Below are 6,000 nucleotides of genomic sequence, written 5' to 3' on the forward strand. Positions count from 1 at the left end.
GTTTCAATAACCAGTGCAAAAGCCTCACTGATGATAGAAAGAAAGGAGGAAAGGAAGGAAGAAAAAGAGAAAGGAAGGGAAGAAAGGGAGAGAAGATACCCACGCCCCTGTTGGGTCCTTCTCCCCATGGCAATGCTGTCCTCATCACACCTAACCTTCTACCCAATACTGTTCACTTCTGGTGTATAATGGCGGGAAGAGGGCCAGACTTCCTTGAGCAGTGAGCTGATTGCTGAAGAAAAATGAATCTTTGCACACTTGAGTGAGAAAATATGAAGAAAGCACTTTCCCACTAATTAGGGCCCATTTTCAGCCATTTGTTAAGCCGTGGCCCCACGCCATGAGCTATCAGGAGGGGAGCACAGGGCCAGCCCGAAAGGAGAGCATGCAGATGGAGCATAATGATGCTCTCCATCACAGGAGACAGGCAGCCCACGCAGGTGAGCAGGAGGCTCCAGACCCAGGCTGCCCCCTGCAGAGAGCCCAACAGGAGAGAGGGAGGGACCCAAGCTGGCTACTCCAATCCAATCCAGGTAAGCACAGGGAAGACCCAGCATGGCACTCACCAACCACCTCTGGCCCTGAGGCCAAGCGAGAGCTGCCTGTCCCACACAAATCCAGACTGCGAGGACCCAGGGGCTCCGTGTCCTTCTCCTCCTCCTCCTCCCGAGAGGTTCCTCCACCACCTTCACACTCCACTGGGGCTCAGAGCAAGGTGGAACCACTTGCCAAATATGCAAAAAAGGAGGGAAGATGGTTTTCTCTCAGGAAAACACAGACAGGAAGGGAGCCTGCGCTTCCTGTCCTAACCAAAACGAGTTCAGAAATTATGTGGACGTCTGATTTGTCAGGCTTGTGGTGGAAAGGGTGCTCTTTTAGTCAACAGGAATTGTGAGTTCCCCAAAGGCAGACATGGCCGTGGCCGAAAAGAAATAGGGCAAAAGGCCTGCACTGGAGGATACAAATGGCCCCTGCACCTGGGACTTTTTCACCATTTGTAACAGTTCGTCGCCAGGTGGCTGGCTGAAGACACCTCTTACATTGCTCTACCTACTAATCACAGTCAAACGTGAGATGGAAAAAGTCACTGAAACAGTCTGGCAGTGGCCTGTGCATTAGGCCTCAGTTGCTCTACCATCAGGCCCTCTCAGAGGTAACCGCCAGGGACACAGCCAAGCAGGGCCAGGCACTCACTTCTTCCCTGGTGGCGCCTGTGCCTCAGTGAGTAGGGCGCCGGCCCCATATGCCGAGGGTGGCAGGTTCAAACCCAGCCCTGGCCAAACTGCAATAAAAAAAAAAAAATAGCCGAGCGTTGTGGCGGGCGCCTGTAGTCCCAGCTGCTCGGGAGGCTGAGGCAAGAGAATCGTGTAAGCCCAAGAGTTAGAGGTTGCTGTGAGCCGTGTGACGCCACGGTACTCTACCCGAGGGCGGTACAGTGACACTCGCCTGTGGCTCAAGGAGTAGGGCCCGGTCCCATATGCCGGAGGTGACGGGTTCAAACCCAGCCCCGGCCAAAAACCAAAAAAAAAAAAAAAAAAAAAAAAAACTTTCACCAGCCTTTTGTTTGCTGTTACAATTCACCTGTCACATGAAGCACCCTCAGTGTTTCAGAATACCTTCAAAATATTTGTTACAGTATCATCACACGTTTAAAAACAGTATCAAGCAAAATCTCTTAAAGCAATGGCACTAAAAATCTAAGGATAGAAGTCTGTATTTCAGGAAATACGGAAAAGTAACCTGGGGTAGGAAGCCATTTATTAAACTGCAAAGAAATAGGATGAAGCCGTGGTCCATATGAAGATGCCAGTGTGAGTGATGGGGCAGCCTCACAGTAAAAACTGTTTGGTTGCTGTTGCTATAGTTGGGTTTTGGATGCCTGTGTCCCAGACAAACCCCATTCCTACTTCATTCCTTAACAGAATTTTAAGCATGTGTGTGTGTGTAAGAGAGAAAGAGAGCAGGCGCCAGGTGCCCTCTGGAGCAAAATAAAACAATCTGTTTCAAGATGTGAAATGAATTCATGTTCTCCTCTTACAAGGCTTAAAGGATGGAGAACTTGTTGCTTTTATATCTCGCATTATCTCCCAAGGAATGGAATGATTATATAACATACATATGAAATAAATAGCCCCAAAGTCTCTGTAAATATGAGGGAGCAAGGTTCACTGTCAGGGCAGGCGCTGTGGCAACTCTCGTCATTAAAAGCAGGAGTCACAAGGCCCCCAAATGCTTGTCAGTCTTAGAAACAGAGGTGTCAGAAGACAAGGGTTTCTAGAGAACCCGAAAGTGTCCTGGTTGGCACTCTGTGAGCTGGACTCACTAACATAAATCTCCCTTAGAATATGACAACAAGAAGCAATACTTATTTCATAGTGAAATTATTTCAAAATCCCAAATATTAAAGGAGGAAAAAAATGCTACACACAGTGCCATCCTTGATGAATTCTTTATTAACTGCAGTTAACTTTACATGAATACACAAAATTAGAAAACACCCAAAATACTAACATCGTTTATGTCTAAACTCACCCTTACAAACAGAGAAATCCATTTTGTTTTAGCAAAAAGTTTATAAAAAGGGGGGGCCTTTCTGACTCAGGTCAGCTCTCTTTGACGTTAAAACTCCATCCAACATGGTCCCTGTGCCCCTCTCACTTCCTGCTGTGTGTGTACTTGTGTGTATCTGCATGAGATTTCTTTATTTCTTTTATTTATTAATGACTCATCATCTTGAGAGGTGTGTGTGTGTATAGAAACAGAGAAAGAGAGAGAATTCTTTCAAATTTCAAAAGTTTTGACATTCATATTGACAACGTTCTACCATACTAACCAAACATGAAACACACAAATCCAAATTAATTAAAAAAAAAAAGTCTCCAAACCAAACAGCCACTATTCTCAAACTCGAATCCTCTAGTCAAGAAGGAAGACAACAGTGCCTGAAGCTCTGCTGGGCTTCATAACTGTTGGCCAATAAGTTCTTTGTGATGTTAATTTTCCAACAAGGGAAATGACTACAAACACACCTACAGTTGATCTCTTTAGGAGACCCTGAACAAGCTCTTCAAAGAGCCAAACTGAACCCATCTTCACTTATTTGCCGCCCTGGGGTCTTCTGCCAGACCATGATGGTGGGCTATTACTGCTTCCCTGTTCCTGAATTTTAAGGGATGTTTTGCTTTCCAAGATGTAACCGTCTAATCAGAACACTGATAAATGAAACAAACACACACTGTGGAGTTTCTAAATTTCTTCCTTCAATGCTCACCATGAAGCAAAAGAGGGAGAAAACCTCACCATGTAACTCAATAAAATGTTTTGGTCACCAGCTTTGGTGGAGTGCCTGATCGAGAAGTACAGACTTTTCCATGTAAAATAGGTATGCACGCATGTATTCCTGAGAAAATCTGGTATCAGATACATTCTACCAAACCAGAAAACTGCAGTTTTATAAATGTGACATTTCTAGTTTGATGTACGTTTACAAGCTATTTCTTTCACATGGTCTGCTTATTACAAGATGCCAACGTAAGAAGGTGCATCTTCCTGTCACGAATATTTGTTCCTGTTTAAATTTTAAGCCACAGACCAAATAACCTGATTTGTTGCTGAAACAATTCTCACACAATCTAATGTAAATAATACTGAATTTTTACTAAAATTTTTACGTAAAAGAAATAAAAAAACCGTGTAGAAAAGAGATGAGTCCAATGAGCCACATCCAATAAATATCTTCAAACAAAGAAACAAAATTCAAGAAGGCTAGAGACATTTTCCGGCAGGTCTCTCTCTCCTCCCCAACACACAACCAAAGGAAACCAATTCTTAAAAGCATTTGAATTTCTGTGAAAGTGTAAATAATATACACAGTATTTTCAACTTCCATAAAAATTTTCCTCTTTTAACACTAGTTGATGTAAGTAGGAAGGAGATGTTTCTTCAACACCATTTTGTCTCTGCAAGTTTTAAACAAGGAACCGCAAAGCTGAAATAATGTCGTCTGTAGCAAGGTGGGGAATTAGGAGTGGGTCAGCTAACCAAAGCACAGGGCATTGAAATTCGTGCTAGGTGGGCTCCAGCCGCCAAAGAGAATGGAAACTACATTCCAAAGCTGTGCCTGTTCAGACCCTAAGGAATCAGCACGGTTTTCACTCATTAGATGCCATATACTGTATCTGAAACTGGACGGAAAAACAATCACGCCTTTATAAGCTTCCTTAGGAATCACCAGCGATGCTTGACAATTTTTTAAAATACGTTTCAAACATAATCCAAAGTAACCTCATCCCTTAATAATTCCTGCGGTTTTCCTGAGAAAGCGTCCTGCCTGCCAGAGAGCTAAATCTGCAGTCAGCAAAACTACTAACTTTCAAAAACCAGGAGAATTCCTAATTTGCAGGAGTCAATTCAGACCCAATGCAATCATTTTATAGGGTCGGGAGAAAGCCCTCACCTCAAAAATTAGGAGGAAACCACTTCACAAATGAGTTTACAGCTGACTTCTGTGATCTCGCTATGTGATTTTATATAAATTTAGATATGACCGGGAGCAGAACATCTGGTGACAGGCAGGCTGCTCAGAAGGGTCCCGTGCCGGCCTGGTCCGGCGGCACCTGTGAGTAGAGACCAAAGTGGCAGAGGGTCTGATAAAAGTCAGTGTTGTCACTGTCCTCGGAGAGGAGGGGCGGACCCGAGCGGCACCAGGGATTACGAATTTTAGCATCTTGTGTTTTCTTCTTTCCTATTCTTTCTTTCTTCTTCTTTTTCTTTAATCCACCAGTTACCCCCAAGTTTTCCTATTGAAATTCAATTTGAAAACACTCACGTGGATCTGCGCGTCGCGCTTTGGGGGCCGAGACTGATCCTCGGGCTCGAACAGCCACCTCGTTCGGAGCCGGGGCTCCCTCCGCCCTGCCGGGCTCGCCCGGGTCGTCCGCCTCGGCGCCTCAGAGCGTCCCGCCCGGGCCGCGCTGCGCTCCGCGGGGATCGAGGGGCTGTCGCTGCGGTCGCCGCCCCGGGCGCGGGCCGCGCAGGCACTTGTTAGAGTGCCCTGTTAACTTGGCCGCGGAGCTCTTCCCAGCTTTCTTTCACAATGACTTCCTGAAGTTGCTCACTCGCATTGTTCCCCATTTCTCCGCCACATCCCCGCCCCCCGTCGGTGGAGACCCGGCTCTTGCTCTCCCGGCCGACCCGCTGCCCCGCGCGCACAGCGCCGCCCGCGGGCCGCGCACCTGGCCCCTCGGCGCAGGCGGCCCCCGCAGCGACAGCGCTTCGCCACCTGCGGCCGCCCGGCGCGCGCGCCCCGCCACCTGCGGCCGCCCTGCGCGCGCGCCCCGCGCTCAGTAAACTTTGGGGTGACACACGCTTCCCGCTCCCGGCTCCACCTGCCCCGCAACCCGCCGGGCTCCGCACGCACGTCCCCGCCGCGGGTCTCGGAGCTTGCGGACGCGGAGCGGGGAGCGGAGAGGGGCGCGCCGTCCCGTCCCTGCCCCCACCTCCGGGTCCCCAACACGCGGGGCGCCCGTCCGGAGCGCAACTCCGGGCCAGCGGGGCCGCGCGCACAAACTTTGCAGCCTCGCGGGGCTCCAGCCCGGCCCCCCCAGGGTCTCCGGGGTGGCGGCGGGCGCCGGCCGTACCTGCAGGCGCTGCCGCCGGCTGCAGCCCGCTCGCCCTCGCCGGGCCCGCTCGGCGCGCCGCCGCCACCCCCGCGCGCAGCGCGCCCGGGCCCTCCCATCGCCGGGGCGCTTCCTGGTTCCAGCGCAGCATCGCGCCTCGGCCCCGCGCGGGATGCGGCGGCTGGTGCTCTGCCCGCGGGCCTGGCGCCCAGCTCGGCCGCAGCGCTGCGGGACCCGCGCGTAACCCGTGGGGGCGCGGCGCGGGCTACACGTGCCGGCCCGCCGGGAGGGGGAGGTGACGCGCGCCGCCGGGCCCGCCACCCTGCGCCCGGAGCAGCTGGTCGGTCGGGGCAGCGTATGGCTGGCTCCGCAAGGGGAACTC

The 6,000-nt window shown here is 50.6% G+C and overlaps 1 protein-coding gene across 13 annotated transcripts in view; it reads right to left on the reverse strand.

Moving 5' to 3' along the window:
• IKZF1 (IKAROS family zinc finger 1) overlaps positions 1 to 5,744 on the reverse strand; it is a 101,428-nt gene extending 95,684 nt beyond the window's left edge. For 10 of the 13 annotated variants that reach the window (XM_053609472.1, XM_053609469.1, XM_053609468.1 and 7 more), the window contains exon 1: positions 4,829 to 5,623. The gene's annotated coding sequence lies outside the window, so the exon portion shown is untranslated. The other 3 variants (XM_053609467.1, XM_053609463.1, XM_053609471.1) reach the window with 2 other exon arrangements.
• Positions 5,745 to 6,000: the final 256 nt, after the last annotated feature.

Source organism: Nycticebus coucang, chromosome 11, assembly GCF_027406575.1.
Source record: "Nycticebus coucang isolate mNycCou1 chromosome 11, mNycCou1.pri, whole genome shotgun sequence".
Classification (NCBI taxonomy): domain Eukaryota; kingdom Metazoa; phylum Chordata; class Mammalia; order Primates; family Lorisidae; genus Nycticebus; species Nycticebus coucang.